We start from the raw sequence: 24,783 nt of genomic DNA on the forward strand, positions 1-24,783 counted from the left end.
GGGTTTCTGTGTCAGGTAGGCCACTATCTCCGCATTAATTTTAATTCAGCAAATAGGAATGTCCGTCATTTTACTAGGGCCCAGAATTTGGTTCATCGACGCTAAAATGTTTGTTGTTTTTAATCAGACTTAAAGTGCGACAATATTCACCCCAGAATACGCATATAAAAAATGCTTTACTACGTGGGATTAAAAGTAGTTCGGTGAATTGACCGATGCCGTGGTGGTAGCGGCAATGCGAACACTATTGCCATAGTCCAGGAACGACTGGTGCAACAATTACATATAACATTACATATTTTTCTAAACATCTAAAGTAGAGACTTTTTTGTTATTATAATACAGGCCCTTCTTCGCTGGTATGCACATGAAGTTTTAGTTAGTGCAAGCAGGAGGCTATTAGGTGAATGATTAGTGCGAGGGAGACGGGCTACCGTTTCCCCTTCCATTATCAATGACGGGCTACCGTCGTTGACTCGCAAGCAGTACGCCTTAATTCGCGAATAGAAGTAGATGTAGTTCTGCGCAATTTTGGAGGACGCGAATTATGCGCATACATGCAAATTTGAATGCTTTCTTCGAGCACAAATCTCATGATAAATTTGAATGTTGCCTTGCATCTATGAACATCATAGTAGAAATGATACTTTTAAAATGCGTTAATTGAAAAACAAGTCTTTTTTGTGACGTCATCCATACTCGGATTAAGACGTACTGCTTGTGAGGCCACGACGGTAGTCTGTCTCCCCCGCACTTATCGATTGCCTAATTGCCTCCTGCTAGCACTCACTAAAACTCCATGTGCATAGCTGCGGGCAAGGTACAGTATAACAAAATTCGTTGAATTGGCCATTTAACAGCTTACGATGTAAACTAAAAATGGTGAAATAAGTTGATGCCAGGAAGGTAAAGTACAAAATCGAGGCGCCTATATCGAGGGCACATGGACCTTATGGCGACCTCTAAAAGCAAAATTTCAATTCGATATACTTGCTCGTAAAATTTCTTCTATTAGACGTTAAAAGAGGACGATATTCCAATAATTCTAACAAGCTAGTGTCATTAAAAAAAACTGTGTAATAATTGTTTGGGTATATGCATCATTCAAATTCATTAATAAGCTTTGAAGAAAAAAAATATATGTATCGCTCGAACCAAAATAACTTTGTTATACTTCACCTAATTACTGGCCCTAGCTTCACTTCAACCTTCAATCTCTCGACTCAGCACAAAAATTCCCATTTTCACTCCAAGTAACATAATGTACTATTTTTTTCAGTTTTTCCCGCTTTAATTCCCATTCAAATTTGTTACGCCAAAATGCCATGAATATTTTGTTTTGCATTTTGTCTGTAATTGGTGCATTGCATGAGGTCCAATTGAGCCAATTATTGTTTCAAAATTGCGCGCAAAAATTGGCAGAGAAAATACTGTAATTAACTGGATGATGATTTAATGAAACCTCATGCGCGATTCTGGTCAGATTACTCATAGCAGATACATATTGCGGCTCTTAATCTCGACAGGCAAGAATAACGAGATCAAATATCAGAACAATGGTGGTTCTAAATTAAATCCAGTCCAGTAGAGGGTGAGTTTTAGTAGCCACGTTGTAAAGCTGTAACATTTGCATGCATAAACCGCCTTTATCACGCCACCGAGCCGAACAACGGGAACGCTTGGTATATATATTTTTAGTCAGTTTGAATAACCGGATGATGGATGAGGGTCTGATAGTGCGAGGATTACCATTGTCGGTAGCAAGGGACCGTGTCAGACCCGTTGATTATGTCCCTTTATAATTGCTGACACAGTAAGAGTGAGTGAGAGGGCTGTGGACTACTGAAATCAACGGGTTGAGTAGCAGTCTGTGAAGTATTATGTCTAAGGTAGTTAGGTGTTTATGGTAATTAACCCAAAACTCCAATCGAAGAAATTTCAAAATTCTTAATATTCGACTAATTTGAAGGGGTATTGCGAAGCTTCAGTCAGCACAGATGCTAATTGAAAAGAATTGCGACATTAAGAGATGTGTAAAGATACCTTGATCAATAGAGAGACAACGTTGCTTGGTAGATAATTTTGACGTAAACCATGAAACTGACCAATAGTCTGTCTTTATTCCAATATTTCCATTGATGTGGACTTTTTAGCAAAGTCGCCAGGAGTCTCGTCCATTGGCATCAAATAACACAATTATTTGAAGCAAATCTTGCGCAGGTGTAATAGATACTCCACATTCAAAGTGCATACTTAAAAAATGAAATGCGGCCTGATAGCATTAAATAAAAACCTCGTCTCCTCATTGTTTCTCAAATTCTATGGTCATTTGTCCTCAACCAATCTATTCTGACATGCGGTTCAAGGCCCATAAGAAAGAAATATAATTCCACAAATACATATACAAGCCATAACTAACTAGAATAAATCAATCCAAAGGCTTAAGCCATAAATCTTCAGAATTCGCACGCATCCCGTACCTTTGTCGAATGATTACCATGTTCCATCCATCAATTATAAAGCCGAATCCCGAATTCGTAGCCTTTAACTAATATCCGAAGGCGAAAGGGCTTCCGGTGTAGCAACGATGATAAATTGATTCAAACACTTTACAATTTTGTAAAACATTCAGCATCAGGTGAACCAAGGGGAGGGTTTTGACAAATTTCATTTATCAACCACCACTTCAAGGGTGGGTATTAAAGCTAAGTACTACTGGAGGAAAAATCGAATTGCAACAAATTGGGTAAAGGAGAACATAAATTAAGGTCTGATTCACTAAAATAGGGGCATATGTGCCCTTGCAAGGGGAGAGAAATGGGCAATTTAATGAAATATTTTGCGGTAATTGAACACATTTCCCCGAAGGTCCTGAGATAAGGTCAAAACAACCTTTTTCCAAGATTACATATTATAGTTAATGCTGGGCTTAAGGTCGACATTTGAGAATTTTTCGGTTAAAACACTACAATTGCAAATTTGCATACAACAGGAAATTGAGTTTAATGATGCTGGCCAATAAATTATTCAGCAATTCACCCATTTCATTATTCGTATATAAAATGTATGTTTTGCCTATATACGAAGTACATTGTGCCTATTTAATGAATTTGTAAACCCCTATTAATCTGCTGAATACATCGTGCAATATTTGACTGCAAAATATGTTTTCACCGGTTGTTCTTATGTCGATAAGATGGACATTTCTAATAGAAAACGAAAAGTCCTCACTCTTTTCCAAGGGTGATCGTTTGTTGTTTCGGCTTGTTCCCTTGGGCCGTGCCAATAACTCCTATCTAAAACACAACACCCCTGTATAAAAAAAAATGCTTAAAAGGAACGCTGGAGTGGATTTATTTTTATTATTTAGGACAGAGGAACCACCTGACGAGATGATGTATATTTTTTGCACGTTATTGCAGCCTTTCTGCCATTCTAAAACAACGAAACGTCGAGATGTCTCATCTAAGAGATTTATGCCCACGCAAACCTTGATGGCGAGGCAAATTCTTTCAAACCTTGAAAACTCTCTCTTTAGTCTACATTTATGTATAGATTTTTTTCCGGATTACACTGCATATAAAACACATTAGCATAGTAATGCTTCCAAAGAGACTCGCATTTTACATAGAAGATAATTCACTTTGGGTTTTTTTAGAGCAACGCTTTGGGAAATGCAAACTTTGCCCATAAAATATTTTTACTGCTTATTTTGCGGACGCGGAGGCGTTGGAAAAAATCCTCTGTATACCGGGAACAGCATTTAAGCTTTCGCATCTAATGGAATGGCCATGTAAGGATTCAGAGGCGCACTTTTCGACCCACGAAACCACAAAAAATATTTGATGAATGGATTTTATTTTGTTGGAAATTTCACAGATGAATTTGCATGTAAGTGTGGATTTATTTCAGAGCTAACGTCGTTAGTCATTAAATTTAGAAGAGAATCTTGGCAAAATGTGCCGACTCCAGGAAATCGAATAATGTGGATTGTCTGTAGAGAGGTAAAATTCGCTGAAATATGTATAACTCGCAAAAACTTCGTCAAAATGCAGCAAATGTTCGCGAAGAACGGTTTTTTCTCTGGTATTGTATCAGAAACTATGAGAGACTTTACGAGACCGGTTGAACTAGGATAAGCTACCCTATTTTTAATTTCTTCACATCTAAGAGAAGCTATGCAAAATATATTCAAATATAAAAATATAAAGAATTCCGGATAGAATCTGGAGTAAAAATAATTTTAACACGAATATAATATACTAATATCAGCTTCGACTGCAAATGTCCAATTTAAAAAGCTTTCCCAATATTCATAAGGGGCATTATTGGTAGTAAGGAGAGTACTAGATCAGTTACGTACAAGAGGTTTTCGCAGCTCCGTAATGTTTATCCACAAGATGGCATGGAAAGGAGTTGTCGTCCATAAAACTTGTATAATTGAGACTATAAATGATACATCAATCATGCACGATTGCCCGACTTTTCAGTTTTGGTGTCTATTTCTTTTCTTGTGATTCAAAAACCAAACACAAGTAATATGAGTGATGGTAACCCCTTCCTACGCTCTTCGGTAGTTAACCAGGATTTTCGATAATATCTCAAACGTAATTTTAGAGACTTCTACCACTCTTATCGCTACGCATCTGCATATGAATTTACGGTGGGTTAAAGTAAGAACATTCCTTAAATTTTCTCCCTGTCTGGACAATGAGCCACATTCCTAAGATCGTTATTTCACCTGTTGACAAGCCAATCAATCCTGACCCTTCAGGGAGCCCTAAAACAAAGGCATATCGCAACCATTTAAACTTCCATCTTAAAGGCAGATATAAATGTAAATGCCCCATTATACGTCCACACCTGGTGAACCACGGCACCACAAATCCATTGTGTCGCTTTTTGTTTCGCGACCAAGACGAGGAATCACGTTCGCTTCGGGCCCATATTTGGTCAACATGGGACTATTGAATAGGCAATTGAGTTTTGTCTGCCAATAAATAAATAAATAAATACCCCTTTAGGTGGGAGATGAGTTAAGATAATAACTCCTCAAAGTTGATTCTTGTGACAACTTGAAATCGATATCACAACCGAAAATAATTATTGTGAGTTTAAATAGGAGCGCCACAGCAATAATCGTCTGTAATTAAGAAAATTACTTAATTGGATTTGGAACATGTTTCTGGCTGCTAAGGGTTATCTACGACGGATTAGGAGCTAATTAGAGCCGTAATGGTCGCAATCGTCAAGTCTTTGTTGAGTGGCTGGCTCTGAGCAGAATTAATTGTTATTCTCAGCAGGGAAATTTAACTACACGGGCCATACTAAATCTAATATTTTATGTTTAAACTGTAGTTAAAGGTAAAGACTCGGACTTTAAATTGCCACATTAAGACCGTAAATCATCTCAGCACACGACAAAAAAATTCGTTTAACATGGGAGATGCGTGAATGCGGCCGAAATCGGGAACTCTGTTTTACGTGAAGATTAAGTGTAATTTTGAACATTTTAATGACACAGTGGATTTTTCGAAAGCCACTAACTGTCTTCTGATAACTCACAAACATGTCGTAAAAAAATTTTAATTGACCTCCTGGGTGGCAAAAACCAACGCGCCACTAAACGCACTTTAATTGACGTATAACGGATGATTGTGGAGTTGTTGCTAATTAAAAAAGTGATGTTAAGACGGCTGATGATTCCTCAAAAAATTCCACATTTTTGGCACGATGTTGAAGCAAAGTTTATACCAAGTTCAGAGCATTTCGACATACCTCTGCAATCACGTTTGTGATGAAAATTCACAGGAACTCTGCAATTTCAACTATTTTACTATGCACTCTGATGCACAGGGTGTCTAATTTTCGTTGGAATCGTAGGACATCTCGGTTATTAGCAAAGATAGGGAGATACGGTTTTCTCGGACTTTTGTCACGTTTTAGTGAAACTAATGGTAACGTTGACGGAATTGATCCAGCTCACTTAGTTTGTGCATTATAGCGTGTTTTTGGAAATATTGCATTTTGGGACCCCCTATAATTTGAATATGCATCAATTTATTGTAAAAGAAAAAACGGTGTCGGTTAGAGATTTTTGCGAAGAATTCACTGGCGTACTCGAATTTTATTTATAACTCATAATTTTCGAGATATGGACCAAATAAATGTTTTTTTTATGGAGTACCCTGTATATTTTTACCTATTTTGATTACTCTAATTTTATCCATTCCAAAAATACAAAACTCGATATGATTATTTTAAACAATATTTTCACAAATTGATAATTTCTGCTAGAACAATTACTAGCGGCGGCCATATTTAAAACAAAATAATTAGTCGCTATTATAATTATCAATAACTATATTAACAATTAAAATTTAATTAATAGTATGCATTATGAAAAACCTCAAGATATCATTTTATTTTTAGAACATCGATATATTAGTAACAAAAACAAATTTTCCATTTTTTTTAACTGCATAACGATGTAAATTGAAGCAAATGTTCAAACTGATTTTCGTTCAAGTTTAAACATATTTCACATAGTTTGGATATTCTGTTTAAGGCGTTTAAAACTATTACCGGGTGTCTTTCTAGGTATTAGAAAGTTTCCTCTGGAGCAATGCGTAACCCGTCCATATTTTCATGTTGTCTTCGATAAATCCTGTTTTTTAAATACCTCCGTAAAAAGAAAACTAAGAAGGAAAGATCGAGCAATCTGGATGGCCGAAGCACGTGTTTCAATTACATTATACGTAATGTCCATTTTCAGAAAGTGTCAATGTGTGACATTATTTGAGATAACATTATCGAATTTGTATTTTTGGAATGGGGAAAATTAAGATAAGAAAATCAGAATAGGTAAAAATATATAGAATAACCCATTAAAAAAAAAAACATAAATTTGGTCGATATCTCGAAAACTATGAATTATAAATGAAGTCTGAATACGCCACTGGATTCTACGTAAAAATATCTAACCGACATCGTTTTTACATTTTCAATAACTTGATACATATTCAAACTATACGGAGGGTCCCAAAAAACATTATTTTCAAAAACACCCTGTAGCGCTTAAAATAAAATAGATGGGTCAATTATGTCAACGTCATCATTAGTTTCACGAAAAGTGACACAGGTTCGCAAAAACCGCCTCTCTACTTTTGCTAATAGCCGAGATATCCCACGCTCACAACGAAAATGGGACACCCTATACAGACATTTAACACTCGAAATACCGATCAACTGCGAGTGCCTAGATTGAGACCTGCTGCATCGGTCGGGAATCTTCAGTTACATAAAGTTACCTTCAGATATAAAGAACCTTGACTTTAGCAACTTTAGACGAAGAATCAAGCGAATTTTTAATGGAAATTCTTTTGCAGTGTAAAGGAATACTTTAATTTCAAGTTCTCAACATGGTATTGTCTGACACATTGATAGTCGTTTTCCATAAAATGTATAGTTTGTTACTATTTATTTATTGTCGATTTAATCATGTTTTAATGTGTACATAATTGAGCCCGTCTTGTAGAGTGTGTCCCCGGGTAGGCTTAAGGTTAAAAAAGTTGCAAATTTATATCTATATATCTATCTATTTTATCTCTAAAATAGAACCAGAAGAATCATATCCCCACGAGTTTGGAAACTTGTTTCAAGAAGAAAGTCATGAAATTTTCAGGATTTATTTATAATCCAGAGTGACTTGAGAGTGGGTCTTTAGACAAGTTCTGATCAATTTAGAATAGTCTGAACTTTGAACGTGGAGAGTATCCAACTTTATGAATAACTTGAGGGTAAATATTGAGGAATTTCTAAGCGTAAACTAATCCATTTTCAGTATTCAGATAAGTCTTTTCTAAATTTCACCTCCTTATACAAAGTGTTTGTGGATTTTGGCCGCCCCATCATCCTGTCTGAAGTTGTTTACAAGAACCACATTGCCACGACGATTTCGAATCTCTGATTGAACGATCCATTTGTCGCACAGATGTCCTAATCAAAATATACGTCAAAAATAACTCTTGCAGCCATCGGTTATTTCAGGATTCAGGGGGAAAATTTTTGTATAATTCCTTTGTTACCGTGCGCAAATTTAGACGCTATTGATCAGTAAGCAAGCTTAAAGCATTTTTTTGTATTGGATTAAAAGTATTTTAGGTCGCTTAATCCAATTCGGCAAAAACCTAGATTAAACTAAGCCGAGAAAACGATATTTCACCGCCCTTGTCCTGGCTTTATTATTACTCATTCGGTCGTCGTTTATCCTCCTTTCGAAACGACAATGTGACAATAGCTTTTTTCAGTCGCCATTTTAGTCCATTTTGCTACCCAGTTTTTAGGCCTGTCTCGAATAATAGATTCAGATTTACTATCAGTGTCTTCTCCTCCATATAAAAAAAAAGGACGCTTTTTAATTTCCTTCAAACGGGGACTAAAACGACCCGAATCAATTAAATGGTTTAAAGCTGAAAACCGCCGTTGAGAGCTTGGGGAAGTTGAACTTTGGATGAGCTTAATCGTGCGTAACCCTAGAATTAAAAATTTAATTCCGCAATTACGTTACCTACATCACTTTTGAGACCATCATCCCTCAACATCAACCGTGAGATTTGAAGTGATATCAAAGATGGCTTTTCGTGGATGTAAATATTCCCTATCTTCAAAACTTTCGACGTCGTTTTCAACTTCCACTCGACGGTTTGCGATGGGGGAGATTACGGGGTAATTCAAGCCTGGGTAAAGTAAAGTTTGATCCAGAGGAAAATGTATAAATCTTCTCTGGCTTTATAATTTTTAGCAAAATTTGTTGAATATGATAAATCCTGACATTCGTGGTTAATTGTATATTATGCGGGATCAATGTCCTCCAGATATAATCTAGACGGTCACGTGTCCGCACATCCACACATTCCGGAAGCTGGAAGATTGAGGTTCCCCGTTGTTCCTGATTATCCAAGTTGGTCTTTCGACGATTAATCCCGCTTGATCGGCAGGAATCCTGCTAGAATACTGATTATCCATCGTTCACATGTAGCGGTCTTCAAAGTTTGAACTTTATGCTTTTGATGCCATCAAACTTTAATTGGCAACATTTCAATAGCTTTTTTTAACGTTAGTTGAGGCATAAAACGTCCAGTAAATATACTTAAAAATTGCTGGAGATAAAAACACAAGTTTTGGTCCTTGGCGACGATAAGATTAGGCTGCTTGTTTCGAGTGAAATTTGGTGCGGAACATGAACAATATTTCATATTTAACAGCCATGTAATTGACCGTTAGGCAAAAACGAAAAAAGCATCTATTAAGTGAAGGAATTCCCTCGCAGTTAAACTTAAAATCCGAGAAAACTGTATCACCCTAGTTGATTTTGAACAACGCAGTCGTCACAAAGTTTTCTTACTTCAATCTAAACAAACAGTAATTTGTTAGAGCCAGATGCGTTTCACGCTCGAGGGACGCCATTCCTTCGGGAATCACCGCTAAGACATCCCGTATAATTCCCGAAAGACGTTCATAGAATCTGTAATGCGTGAAATGATCCCTCATTGCCCATTAGGGTAGATGGTAAATGGACGTATCCTGGGGAAGGTTGATTTAAAGCATAAAGTGTATTGGAAGAGTTCAAGTCGTGAGGAGTTTTAGATTTAACTCCTGTAAAGGATTTAAGGGTTCAAACGTAATTGAAAAACGCCGATGCAAGTGAGAAAAAGTGCATAACACGCGAATGTAAAATTTAAATTTTTTTCGGAATTAAACTGAAATTTTACTGAATATAGTCGATGGAAACGTTTATTTCTCCTTTTAAAAATTCCCGTAGTTCCGGAATTCAAAGCCGATAATCATATCCAATTATTTCTGAAATGTGTGCTGTATGACTTCCTGTTCTATTTTTCGAGGGCACAAAATTGCATATGGATTTAAACTCGGCCGATGGAAAGGTCAGCACGTGTAACCAGTTTTAAATATTGTTGTTTTATTTTATGAATTGTAATCAGGGAATGGAGAGTTAACTGTGAGACATGAGAACGTGCCGGGTCTAGAAAATCAACAAAAATACCTCGAAAATGCTTCGCTCCTTGAGTACCTCGAGCACTGCCGTAAGGTCCAATATAAGACAAAAATAGATCTTAATCTAACAATAATAATTTCTTAGGAAATTTAAAGATTCATTAAAATGTCTTCTCTCGTTTTTCAGTTTCTCTTATTTTCGTTTCTCTTCATGGTGAGCGAAAAAATAACCCTGCCTATCCAGTACTACCTCAGTCATGCTATAGATGCAACTGCCTAGCTTTCAACTCATGCATTTAACTGCATCAAGCACTAAATCTGGTAATGCATTGGTAAATGCTCCTTTTATGTCCAAAAAAATTCCCATCGCCAAACCCTTCTGGTTCAGGTATGTCACGTTCTACAACGCCAAACCTCTCGGTTTGCTAGTTCTGTAGGCGTACCGTTCGGACGGATGAGGAAGTTCTCTGAGGGCACATACCTTCAGGTATCCGCCTAGCAACTTTTCCAAATTCTTCCGCAGAAACGACGATAAGTTATGGCGGTAATAACTTTTGCCTCAAAATCTCAAACAATTTTTTCACCAATCACGATTAAAAATATTTTTTATCTGAAAAATGCCGAAAATGCGTGATTTCTTCAAAACTCTCTTCTGACACAGAAAGATATTCCCTTTCTTGAAAATGGAAATGTTCCTCTTTTTCTTTTCTGGGTAATGGATTACCTCATGGTTTTAAAATTTATATTTGAGGCTAGAAGCACGCTAATGGGGGAGTATTTTACCTATCGAATAGTGCAAAGTTCTAAATGAAAATAATGTTTTCTTTTTAACTGCTCTTATTAGAGAGCTCTCTAGAGTTTTATTTCCATTCTTTCCTTCTACTGACTGCAAAATAAATTAGTACAAGTCTGTTGCATTTCTCCTATCATTGATCTTGCCTCTTTCGAAGTAGGTAGTTGACCTGGAACTCTTTTCCTTTCGCACCTTATAAATCAGAGACATTTAAAATGTTAGTATTCGTCTATCTATTTTTTTTAACTTTAAGAATATACGAGCTAAATTTGTTAAATAATTTTAATTAAATGACCGTAGTAATTATCATTTTGGACCTATCTTCAAAGAAATTTCCGTAACCAAATATATGCTTTTTCGCAGAATTAATGCAGGAGAACTTTTTAATTTGTTCTCTTAGCTCTATGCTTAGTTAACCTGAACAAAGTCGTTCAAGTGCGCTCTTCAAATTTGGAAAATTTAACCTGAAATTGCCATTTTACTGAAACCACCAAAATTTTCTTTTGTAATTTATTAAATTCAATCGTTTAAAATGTTATTGATGTAAAATAAAGTGCAGGTCTCGTAGACATACTTCAATGCCAAGTCAGTATTTAGAGCGGCTAATCTAAAAGGAATTGGAGAACTGATGCCAAGTTGTACTTCATTTTAACTTATCAGAAACAAGAAACTCAAACTAAAGGCGTCAAACGTTCATTAAAGGTCCTTAGCGACACGGAAAACTTGAAATTTCCTTCTCACAATGGTAAATCGGAAACTTTCAGACTTAATAAGAGACAGGACTTTTAATTCTTGAGACGCAAATGAAAACTTAAGGGAAATAAGAAGTTGGGATGACGGGACACTAAATTTATTTACTAATCCCCTGAGTAATCCCCCTATAGTCAAATTCAGATTTAACAGAGATAATAGGGATAGGAAAATTTCATACTTTTTTGGTTTAAATTTAGAACAAAAAACGATATGAGTCTGACGATTATAAGATTTCTGACCTGAATTTAGACTCCCTTCAAACTCTACATATTGCAAATGAAAGTTTGATGGGCAAGAAGACTTTCGAATCAGTCAGGAAATCTCCTCCAGTGCATAACAGTGAAATTCTACAAATTTATGTCATTTACCTTGTGATGAATGAAAATATAAGAATAGCAAATCAAGATAGTTTTGGTATTCTGTGATTAATGCTAATCTTAAAAGATACAGTAGGTACCAATGCAAAATATATACCTTCTTACGTGTTGGGCTTCGATGATTAATACCATAAGGGGACTTGCTTGTGTGTGTGTGTGTGTGTGTGTGTATGTAGTAATCTCTGAAAACAAAATTAAAAAATGAAAAAACAATTACAAACAAGATAAAATAATCGTGATAGCTGTTATACAAAGCTCAATATTTCTTAAGCTATGCAAGGCACATTTGGCAGTGTTATTCCACCAGTTAGTTGTTGTGTAGTTTAGTGAACACTATTTCTATATACTTATATTGTAGAAATCTAAATCGTTAGAACAAATCCCAAGGAAAATAAGCGAGATTAGCAAATTTGCAAATCGAAAAAGCTTCGGCGAACTGACAGGCAAATTACCCTCAAATTGAACGTGGGCCCGATCAGATGCGATGGCTCGCCTATTTCCTCTCCTTCGGTCCGTTTTGTTTCAATTTTCCATTGATCTCTCCATTATTTCCGCGGCATTGTAATTTATCGGCTTACTCATCCGAAAAACTATTCCCGATTGAAGCAAACGCACCAACCCACTAATTGGATATCGCCAGTCAAGTGGATATAACGAAGAGAAAAATTGCTGCTTAGCTCAAACTCAAACAAAAATTGAGCTCTTATAAAGCCAACTCAATCCCGCCTTTGTTGGTACTTCGGGGGAAAACTGGTTAAAGCGGCGATTGTGTTTTGTGTCAGTCAATTATTGCGGAAAATTAAAGACGTTTTCTATTTAATCAAACAACTTTCATGGGGCCATGGGGAAGATGAAATTGAAGCGTGTCTAGCACGTCATTTACTCTCGTTAAATGCTAATTAGCCGCTAAAAACTAACGTGAGTTAAATTATCCCATCCACGGTGTTGAAATGCTCGCAGAGATTTACGAGAAATCCTGACTTGAAACAATGCATACACTTGTCGAAATTAGAATTTAGAATAACAGAATTGACACATTTAAATCATGTATATATATATATATATATATATGCACTCTTGTTAACACTTCTAACATATGTAAAAGTTCAATGGACTTCACTATTTGATTATGACTCATATTTAGTGTGTACTTAAAAATGTATAGCAGTCATGTATAGCATTTTTAACTAGAGTTATGTTAAATTTCCTGGAACATTTATTGACTGTGATGTATACACATATACATATGTAGCACATAACACATATGTATACTGATTACACATATATAACACAAACAAAAGTTCCGTATAAATTCGTTCAAAATGAAAGAAAATATTTTTCCTGAAAATATTGAAACACGTCAAATATTGTTTTTGGTTGTGCATTTTTTTATGTAACAGACTTCTGTACAGGGTTACCCATCTAGTAGATAAATATACTTTTTCATTTATTTCTTGTGGAACCCCATGTATATTATGACGTTTGAGTGTTTTGAGAAATTCTCCACATATTTTAAGTAACATACCTATAGTTGTCGACAAAACTACGGAATATTTTTAAATCATCATAGCTTTATATCACAATAATTGGGTATAAAAAAACAAATATATTATACAAAAACCCGAGTATATATTTAACAATATTATAAGCAAAAACAAATAAGTTCATTTCTGCAAATGTAAAAAAATAAAAACAATAAATTATGCTGGTCAAAAGAATGGAATATTTTGTATAATCTAATATAATCAATACAAAACATTAAATAAACTAATATTTTGTTTCATATCCTGTCGAATCGATAACCGCCTGACATCGACAGTGCATAAAATCGATTAAGTTTTCCCAAATGAAAACAGAAATTTTCACCTATTTTTCCTGCAGAACTTTCCACAGCTCATCCCCATTGGACTGTCCCAAAATTTTCGTTTTCAGTGTTCCCAGAGACGGTCAATCGGATTGAGATCCGGCGACTGAGACGGCCACTCTAATGCGATAATATTATTATCATTCAACCAATTTTTCACGAATCGGGATGAATGTTTAGGGGCGTTGTCATGCTGAAAACGCCAAAGTAAAAGCATATCTTCATCAGTAAATGGCAGCATATGGTTCTCAAGCATGGCTTTGTATTGAAACCGATCTAGAACTCCCTCAATTTTGACCGATGGTGCAACGTCGAATCAAAAAAACATACCCATACCATTATGCTGCCACCACCATATTTTATTGTTGGTTTTCCATAGTTGGGATCAAACCCAGTCCCCGCAGCGCGACGAACATAACTTTTCCCATCAAAATTAAAAATATTAAAAATATGAAAAGGAAAATAATCCACTTTAAAGGTAACCAAAATAAATGTTTCTGAGCAAATATAGTTCTGGTTCTTCCGTTCTTCTTAAAAATTAAGAACTTCTTCACTGCAATCCTTCCAGCTAATGCCATTTCGCACAACCGACGACGTACAAAGCGAATGCTTACATTGATGTCGCTATTGTTAACAGTTTCTTTCTATATAATGCAAGAGGACTTGCCAGGATCAGCAGATGATATTTTTTTGAATCCAACGATCGATAGTAGCATTCGTTTTTCTTGGACGTCCAGGTTTTAAACCATGCGTTACATCCCCATAAGTGCCATATTTTCTTAAAATTTTGGAGACGGCCCCTTAGTTGATTTTTAACATCTTTGCAATGTCTTTTTGATTGTAGCCATCACGTGACATTTGAACTATTTAATTTCGAAAATTTTCGGAAAAACGCTTTTTCTTTGGTACACTTTGTTTAAAATTAAAATACTCGACCTGAATAATTGATAGTATCCCCATAAACAACAACGCTACATAGTATTCCACACTTTTGTCCAACAAAAAAATTGGTTTTAACAACATTTTTTTTAAAACAACATTCCTAAGTCAAATATTGTACGGCGAATTTGGAAGCATGCTTTTACCTTATTGGCCAACTTTGAGGAGGAAAACAAAAATGATCGCTAAGAAAATGCTGTTTCAAAAAATGTTCCATACTTTTGTCCACAACTATATGTCTAAATTCATGAGTTATTTCAATATTTACACAATAAACCTCCAATGACCTCACCCCAATGGATTTTTATGAGGTTATCTGAATCATGGGGAGTATTTACATAAGCTCCACAATATAGAAGAGTTAAAAATTAAAATTACCCAATAAGCTCAACAAATACTTCCTCAAAAGATAAGAAAAGTAACCCAAGAATTTAAATTGCGGCTTACCACTGTCCGGAAGTCAAAGGGACACATTTTCAACGTTTATTACATTAGATTATAGTAGGTTCTATTGTTATTTTTGTTTGTTAGTAGGTCTATCATTATTTCAATTTTTTGTAACTTTTTTCGAAAACTGTTGAATTTAGACATGGGGTATGTTACAAGAAAGATGTTCAGAATTTCTCAAAGAACGTCTTAATATACATGGAGTTGCATAAGAAAAAAAAATGGAAAAGTGCATTGATGTGGTACATGAGTAACCCTGTATATGTGCCCGTTACATCAAATGGTACACAACTAAAAAAAATGTTTGACTTGAATGATTTGACGTGTTGCGGCATTTTCATGACAAATATTTCCTTCAATTTTTTACGAATTTATGCGGGATTTTGGGTCCTCGATGTTGTAATAACACAGTAGATACATGTTGCATAATAATCAAATTTTCGCTAATATTTGAAACCTTCGTTTACTCGAAATATTCGAAACTCGCATTTCAACTTCTGACACACAATCCGCGATAACACGCATCAACTCCGATATCAATATCACACTCCACACGCTAATCTGTAATATGTAATTAATAGGTCTCATCAATCACATGCGCAACTATTATATCTGGTTAATTAATTTCTAATAACAAACCGTAAACTCCTAATGGGCCAGACACGTCTGATACAATTCACTACCGACCAATAGTTTGCATGGAAGAAGAAACTCTACCACAGTCGCATAAACTAGATATTAATTTAAATCTATTCCAGATATGAATTTCCAGAAGGAGCCTGGAATAATTATGAAAGCTCCCAGATCTTGGATATATATGTATCTGGATTTCGTCTTATTCCGTTTGCAGAGCGCGTTTCTCTCGAAAGCCGGGAGGCAAAACAAAAACTTCTAATGGGGTCACGTATAAGGGCAGCAAAACTAAGCTTAGGGATGGTTTATTCATTCATATTTAAGGAAATCTACTAAGAGTGCCTTTACGTGCCTCTTGAATAAAAATTCGAATGATGTGTTAAGGAATTGGGATATTTTGGAACTTATAAAACTAAAATCTTCTACAAGAAACTCCAACTGATTATATCTGATTCATATTTCCTCTTTCTATGAAAATTTCCTTCGTATCACATCAGACCACTCCAAAGAAACCAAATTATCCAACAATCATTCGTAATACCCATAACCTTTTGATCATAAGGAACATTTTAACAATCATATTCCCATACCCAACTTAAACCATTTTTGATTTATTGAAAGATTAACACCTTCAAGCATGAGATCGTTTAAATTCACAGTTTCAGTGAATTCACCTCATTTAAGGTCAAGTTAAAAGTTAGTTGTGAATCCACGAAAAAGATGTGGGTTCGAGGAAAAATAGAAAGAGGACATTGTGCAACCGACAACACATCTTTTCAGACTATGCCGCATGTGGGTATGATTTTGAGCATGCGCAATGATGTTTGTGTACCTACTTTGTATGCACACAAGCCTGATGACGCTAATACGCTGAAACATGTGTCGCCGCCTTGCCCAGCACCCTCTCTCCATTTGAACTTGAAAAGGAGATAGGGTGGAAAAGTTAGTGGCATGTTAGACACGTGTTACTAACTTTTCCTATTCCATGTTTATTCGCACAAACTTTTCCATTTTTATATTAAATATTCCCAATCCACTGATTATAAAGTACATTTCCATATCCAGATTCATATTCTTAAAGAAAATAATATTTCAATTATTGAAAAACTTAATATTTGACGTTTTACAAAGCTTCAATGCACTTTACGTGTATACACGACGTACTGTTGAATTTTAGGTGTTTTACCTGAAAATCGAGTTTTCCATTGAAATTCTCGAATGTTTCGTTGAACACGTATAATATACTGACCACAAGAGACAGTTCCACCCACAAACTCCTACATCCAACTTCGATAAATTTCCAAATATGTTTCCCAATTGGGAATCTTTCCATTCTAAACATTTTTAGAGTCTCAAAAATTACTGTCAGAGTGACGCTCATGTCTGTTTTTTAGACCGAGAGGTGATCCCGCCCCTTATAAAGAGATCTTCTTTTCGGTCTAAACAACCCTAAGTTGGAGCTAATAAGGTTCTGGATCTTTGAAATGACAATTTGGAGAGGTTTCGTCTCAGAGAGACTATAAAAAATCGCGAAAATACATATGAATGTGAACTTATGTTTAAAATATTAAAATATATTCCATGCTGGTTCTGGCTACACCATTTGAGTCAAGATCCTTGGAAAAGCCACATGAGAATCATTTTCATTTGTGCGTGTACAAGTAAAATATTTCGTCAAAACAATTGACTGTATAAATACGGTTCCACGTTTCACGGTAATTGGCCACTCGACAAAGCCCAATATCACCCTCAAGCATCAAAATTCAATTGAGGACCACCTCGATGCCGAGTGAGACCAACTAAGTCAATCAAGCAGTAATCCGTATACGTGAAAAGGACCTGTCGTTAGGTCGGGACTAATCGTGTTTACCCAACTAACACAGCCGAAATCCAGTGCCCAATTCGAAACGTTGTCGTAGTACCAATTTGCTTTTGCATTTCCCGTTGTCGTTTCATGGAAATGTACGTTTGCACGTATCCGGAGCGATCCAGCCGACTGCGCCGACGAGCAAATGAAATTTTCATCCGGACCGTCGGCGTTCCAGGATCCAGAAGTCGGCGGATGTAACGTAACGAGATTGGAAAGTTTGATTCTCGTAATTCCGCAATTATTGCCGCCTGAATTATTGTTTAAGCCAGAACGGAGCAGTTGATGACAAAAATGAGTAATTGGAAGGTTTGCCAGAGTTTTTCGATCTCATAATGGTTTCCTTTCTTTTCAATTGCAATACGAAAATGCCCCAGCAAACAACGTGTGTTTGGCAAGTTTCAAGCTCCCCATTTCTACCTTATATTGGAGTCATTAAATTCTTGAGAAATAATTACCTAGGCGGGTCCGACCGTGGGGCACTCGAAGAATGTGTGAAATGCCAGAAAAACCCATCCAGCAGATGTAGTTTATTAAATCTTTGCAGGAGTGGTATTTCTCTGAAAGCCAAAGGTCGCCTTTGGCCATTATGGCCCTCCCGAATGGCATCCGACAACTTTCTAATTTGGTCTGAAGCTGCGTGCTAAATTCTCGTTGAGCACAGTAAAATATGCATCAACTTCATGCTTGTGCAATTAAACATACACCGCGAGAGGATATTCTAGCTTTATTGTTTCTATAGAACCACACCGCTAGTATTAAAGTTGTAAAACTCAATCGAAAACTTCTATAAACTTCTTTTATAAACTTCTTTTATGGTTATAATGAACTTCGTGTATTATATCCGCCTTCAGTTTTTATATGCAGTAAAAAGCAAAACTCGGCGAAATGGCATAAACGATATTCGGAGTGAAAAAATAAAGGAAATCTCAGAAAGGGCAGACAATATAGAAATAACACAAAACATTTATCTGTAGCTTGAAAAATGTTACCCTTTTATGTTGTCAGATCTGTTAGTCATATGCGTTACATGATTGATGAGTTCATTGATAAAACGAGATGATTTATGTAGAATAAGCTCGGAGGAGCTGTTTGGGAAACGAGTGGGAAATCGGGTTAAACTAATTTTACTTCTGGCGGAAAAGGGACGCAAATAAATAACATGATAGTAATTTATATAACAAGGGGCTGAAGTAGGTCTTTCAATCCATAGACGGTGTTTGTAGTTAGACCACAAGGAGCTGCAAATTAACATGGGATCGAAGCATTAAGGGAGTGGGAGAAACCGGGTATCTAATCCTAATAATAAATAATGTATAAAATACGACAAATGGAAGGGAAACAAAAATATTTGAAAATGCTCCAATGAAGCGGTTGAGGGGAAAAGGAAGCGGGATTATCTTATTTATCTTGTAAAGCAAAAATTGTCCAGTTGTAACGATTGTCTTTCCATCTTTCCCGAATATGTTGCACTCTTTCAGTTCAATTGTGCAGAAGGTTGGCTGAGTGCCTTGTCTTTGTAATAAGTGGTAATGCAATTTGTTCCATTGTATGTATGTTATTTGTCGTCTGTGCTCCCAAAATGCGTCGATAGTTTAACAATGATCTGCAGATGGGCTTGTGTATTTTTGTTACACTTTTTCTAACGACCTATTTATCTTGAGACGTTAGCGATTTCAAACATTTTTCCGCTTTAATAACTCATATTCCCGTATTATGAACGTGTTCAGTTAATGTCAATTTTTTTATCAATTATCATCCCCAAGTATTTTAGGTCGTTTTTTCGTTTAGCTGTGTAACCATCTGCTATTAACGTCGAAGATTTTACTTTAATTTGGTGATTTGTGAGTAAAAGTTAGTTTTTGGTGGTTTGTGGCATTGGTCTCCAGTTATAGAACCTTGTCCTAACGTCGTTTGTTACTGCTTTAAGCCTTTTTTCCGTTTTCTCGGTTGATTTATTATGCACAATGAAAGCACCATCGTGAGGACAGCAAAAGTACTTCTAATCGTACCACTGGTTTACCAAACTCCAGGTATGTTAGTCAAATTTGGGTTTTGTGGAAGTGCTGCAGGCACTCTGACACCCGTGGCACACACCGTTCCACCTTCACTGATTACACTGATGGTATTTTCTTTTTTTTTATATTGTGACAGTTTCTTGTTTTTCCAGTACGATTCTCCTTTGCCCTGATCTAATTCTTAGCGTGCTTCAAATAAAGAGCAAATGGGAAATTAGAAAAATCCTACCGAGCCCCACATAACTAGGCAGAAACTTACGATAATTAAATGTATCGTGAAATTTCAAGAACCCTTGTAAAGTTATAGAAGGTCCATGTACTTAATCATTGGATTAATAACATACTTGACGCCGCAAGCTAAAATCAAAGGTTCGTCTTGATCCCTGCAACCGAGATAGTAGAGGGTAATAATTCATACATTGTCACATAATTGCAACGCTAAATCCTGTGACGAAAATCAACTCTTTTTTTGCTGCAAAACCCCTGCAAACTGGAACTGCAAACTGAATTTTGGATCCCTTCATCAACAACCCCGTTGGTGGTCACTTCGTCGTTTGGTGCACTCAAGACCATTAATCTTTTCCAGTAGTATTGTCTTTCTCATTGGAATTGGACAAATTAGCAACGCGCTCCTGCGAGTCACAATGCTCCTGCGATGAATACCCGAAATTATTGTTCCGATTTCGGGTGCTGTTTGTTAAATGGGGCTTGAATCGGTACAGAACTAAAAATCCGGACCCGGTCGCAGCAGTGCAGAGCCCTCAGCTCTCTATGCAGTAATTCTTGTTTCCAGCTGGCGAAGGATTAATTGAAATGGAAAAACGGATTCACAGTTCTATAGATTTGCTATTATAGCAAAAAAGGGTTTTGATTTAAGAATCACGTTCCTTCGCTCTTCGTGATTCAGGCAAACACAAAACAATGATGCAAATTCGTAATCCCCCTGCCACCCCAATAATTAAAAATATCTACTTCAGAGGGACTTGAATAAATATTGTTATATTTTATGATCTAAATATTCGTTTTTTACCTACTGAGGAAATGAACGTTAACGGTAATGGTCATAACCGAAAACCAGGCGTCATGATCTCTTGATCAGTTGTTTCGGGGCTTCAGACAGATTTGCATTACTTCAACCGCTGGTTTCGGTAACGTACACAAATTTAAACGCCAGATTTCAAAAATTCAAATGAATAATCTTGGAAAATTGCAAATTTCCTTAAAATTCTAAATGTTTCTCTACTATTTTCTATAAAATTTTGATAAAATTCACTTCTGGTTTTTAAACATCAAATTTATCTGTTTAATATGATTCCAAAACAAAGGCAGGGTAATACAAACAATTTTTTTTTAAATTTAAAATCGGTGAACAAAATCATAAAAGTGCTTGATCTTTTCTCGTCTTTGTTTATAACGCTTCAGCATAATGTCGCATATTGCTTACCTTTTTCTTCTTGTTCTCTTATTAATATTAACTTATTGCCATTAAGAAAATTCCAAGAATAAAAAGTTTTATCCCTGTATATTTAATACCGACGGAAACTTGTCATAATATGTATTGCTACCAAAACTTCTACTCAATGGCGGGCCACTTCAAAATAAACTTGATCATTGTAGTTATTATAGACCACAGTTTTGTGTTAATGTGTATGGAGGATACCCTACAACCTAGTATTGTTTTAGGGAATATTGACTATATTTACATCATTTACAGTCTACGTGATTACAAACTGTAAAACTTTTCATCTGATTAACGTCATGGCCATTTTATCTCTATCGCCCAGGAAGTGTTGTACGTCGATAAAACAAATTGTATGAAACAAATATTGATTCCTCTCCATTTTTTTTATTCACTTTTCAATACCTCACCCTTGATGGCTTTTTTGAAACCATATACAATCAATAATCAATCATTCCGCAGAACGGGCAAAAATATGGACTAACAAAAACGGTTAGGTAGATATATGAATATTTCAGTATATTCATCGGTACACATATCAACGACACATATTTTCAATTTATCTGCTCTGGAGAATTAACAAAACTGAAACAAACAACGATCTGTTTCCATTCGAGCACATGAAATTGAGTTTTAAACTGTTCATTAATAATATATACAGGGTGGCCCATTTAAAACAGTCCACCTGAAATATCTTGAATGGAATTTTTTTTCTTCGGAAAACCCCGAGACACATCCATTTTATTTTTAAGGGAACATTTTTAGATTAAATATTCGTAGGTGTAGGGTCATCTCCCTAAAAGGAGTGGCAACCCCTTCAAGAACGGTAAATGGCACAGGGGATCAAGTGGCACATCAAGTTAAAAGTATTTCTATTCTCTTTACAAGTATGCTGAAATTTAGTTATTTCGCCTTTAAGTACTGTAAAAAAAAATCTTTTAAACATCGGTGAAATAAATTGAGAAAAACAACCTAACCATCATAATAATAAACTAACCAATAGCACAAAAAAATTATGTGTATCATCGAATTCTTAAAATAAGACAATGGATTTTGTTAGCATTCAACGGGTAGTTTTGTTTCGATTTTACACTGACCATAATTGTACCGCGAAATGCACTATTGCAGAGAGGATTGAAATTGTCACCATCTATTTCAAATGCAATGGAATAGCGCGAGAAACTGCAAGAATTTTTAATGGAAGGCATCCAGATAGGAATCTGAGCCATCCCTATGTGACGAATTTAATATCTAAATTGATGGAGACTGGATTCCTTGCTAACAAAAAACATAAAAGATGACACACCGTTACCAACGACAAAAGTTTATTTTAAGTACCCGAGAATTAGAAACAACATCAGGTATTTCACGTAGTGGAAAGTATTTTGATCAATTTCAATTTTTTATATTCTACATGCTTTCGAACATTCTTTATGAATGGTTTCGCCAATACACCAAATTGCAAATATTGGAGTGATATGAATCTTAGAATTATGAGAAAACAGCATTTACAGTATCCAGAAATCTTGAATGTGTGGTCTGGGATTTTGGGAAATCGTATTTTTACCCCTTTTTTTCTACCTGATTACCTGATTGGAGAATATTGCCTCAATCTCCTTCAAGACTTCATTTACCCTCACATTGTGGATATGCTTAAAAACGACGAGCAAACACCAGAAAATGATGAATTTTTTCAACAGGATGGCGCTCCGCCACACCATGCAATTTTTGTATGTAACTTTTTAGATCAATATTTTTCCGACCACTGGATTGATAGAAGAGGTTTCATTGAATGGCCCCCAAGATCGCCAGATTTAACACCATTGAACTTTTTCTTATGGGGTCATTTAAAAACTGTCATTCATAAAATGAAATCTACCTCTTTAGAAGATCTTCGCCACCGAATAGTGATAGCATGTGGTGAAATAACTCCCGAAATGCTACAAAATGTTCGGAAAGAGGTTGAACAGAGACTTTATTATTGCATGAAAGTAAATGGGTCGCAATTTGAACACTTCGTTAAATAGAACACCATTGAAAAAATAATTTTTTTCAATTTATTTCACCGATGTTTTAAAAGGATTTTTTTACAATTTTTAAAGACGAAGCAAAAAAATTTCAGCGTCTTGTAAAGAGAATCAAAATATCTTTGCTTTGATATGCCACTTGATCCCCGTGCTATTTTGGACTCTTGAAGGGGTTTCCACCCCGCTTAGGGGGATGACTTTACACCTACGAATTTATGATCTGAAAATGCCCCCCTTAAAAGTAAAATCGACGTGTCCCGCGGTTTTCAGAAGAAAAAAATTTCATTAAAAATGTTTCACGTATGTCGTTTTATATGGAACACACTGCAGTTAGATAATACGTACGTGAAATACGTACGTAAATAATTATACCTATAAAGAAACTTCACGGAAAACAATGTTTATCATTTTCAGTCTTTATGGCAAAGTCCAGTGAACAAAAGCTTTATTAGGAACATTATTGCAAGAGTAAATAAAATATGAGCATATGGTAAAGATTCATTAAGTTTTACGATGGCAAAAGGATGCGAGTTATGACGTCGCATTTAATTCCTCAGAGGAAGGAAAAATGCCTTAAGGGCTGCGAAGTTAATTACACGGAAGGCTGACAGCGACCCTAATTCACTCGGACAAGAGTTATCCGGGCGGAGCCATAAAATATGAAATCGCAGGAATTAGACAATTTGTCATGTAATTTAATTATGTCCGGGGATAACGGCATCCCTTAATACGAACATTATGGCACAGACGGCGGAAATTTGAAGAACAGGCCATAACCCTGACCGAGATTAATTTTGCCAGGGTTAGTTTGGGCTAAATCGTTGTTCTTGGAACTTACCATTGTGACAGTTGCTTAGCTAAGTCATCAAAAAAAAAAAAAAAAACCCTTTGAGTAATGAAAATGAGGAAACTGACATAGTCAAATGCCATTAGTAGATTAATTAAATCTAAAAACAGCAACACCAGCAAGTTCGCTAACGCATTTCCAGAAATAATGAGATATGCTTAAAATCTGACACGAAACAATTTCAGGAAGATTAAGAACGCTTTCGCTTTGGATGGATGCCGATCTAACGTTTCCCCGATAGATGATAAAGCTGAAAGCAAGTTCGAGCAGAGATGCGATCGAATGTTATTTCAAAATTATGGCCGTCTGTCAAAATTCGAGGAAACGATGTATTGGAATTACACGCTTGAAATTGGCTTATGAAATATTTAGCTCTGGTTTTTCTGGAAAACGGGAATGCACAAAAAGCCCCGAAATGAAGGAAGATCTAATCAGGAATATTAAATGTCCCAAGTAGATTTGTGTGAGGTTCTGCATCAAATCCACTCCTCAACTGCTCCGATACTTCCATTAGAGTGGTCTCAAAAGAGCACCTTGTTGGGAAAATACCCAACATCTTCACCCACTAGTAAATTTCTTTTTATGTTGCCAACGTAAACCCTTATTAATCACCCTTAAGGGCAGTGTTTACATTAGTCAACTGCATACACATTCCATACTCTTCCCACGCTCATAACTCTTTTCACCCATCATTTTTCTCACACCTTTACGGCACCGTATGATGAGCAATTCTTAGTCCTCAGCA

The 24,783-nt window shown here is 35.9% G+C and overlaps 2 protein-coding genes across 3 annotated transcripts in view; one reads left to right on the top strand and one right to left on the bottom strand.

The window, feature by feature from the left end:
• loj (logjam) overlaps positions 1 to 24,783 on the top strand; it is a 180,286-nt gene that overhangs the window by 116,344 nt on the left and 39,159 nt on the right. The gene's annotated exons all lie outside the window — the stretch shown is intronic.
• Tpst (tyrosylprotein sulfotransferase) overlaps positions 1 to 24,783 on the bottom strand; it is a 93,701-nt gene that overhangs the window by 54,570 nt on the left and 14,348 nt on the right. The window contains exon 1 of one of the 2 annotated variants that reach the window (XM_066289836.1): positions 12,035 to 12,116. The exons of the other annotated variant lie outside the window; for it this stretch is intronic. The gene's annotated coding sequence lies outside the window, so the exon portion shown is untranslated. Of the gene's footprint in view, positions 1 to 12,034; positions 12,117 to 24,783 lie in introns of those variants that run through there. 2 annotated transcript variants of the gene reach the window in all.

Source organism: Euwallacea fornicatus, chromosome 1, assembly GCF_040115645.1.
Source record: "Euwallacea fornicatus isolate EFF26 chromosome 1, ASM4011564v1, whole genome shotgun sequence".
In the NCBI taxonomy this organism is placed as follows: Eukaryota; Metazoa; Arthropoda; class Insecta; order Coleoptera; family Curculionidae; genus Euwallacea; species Euwallacea fornicatus.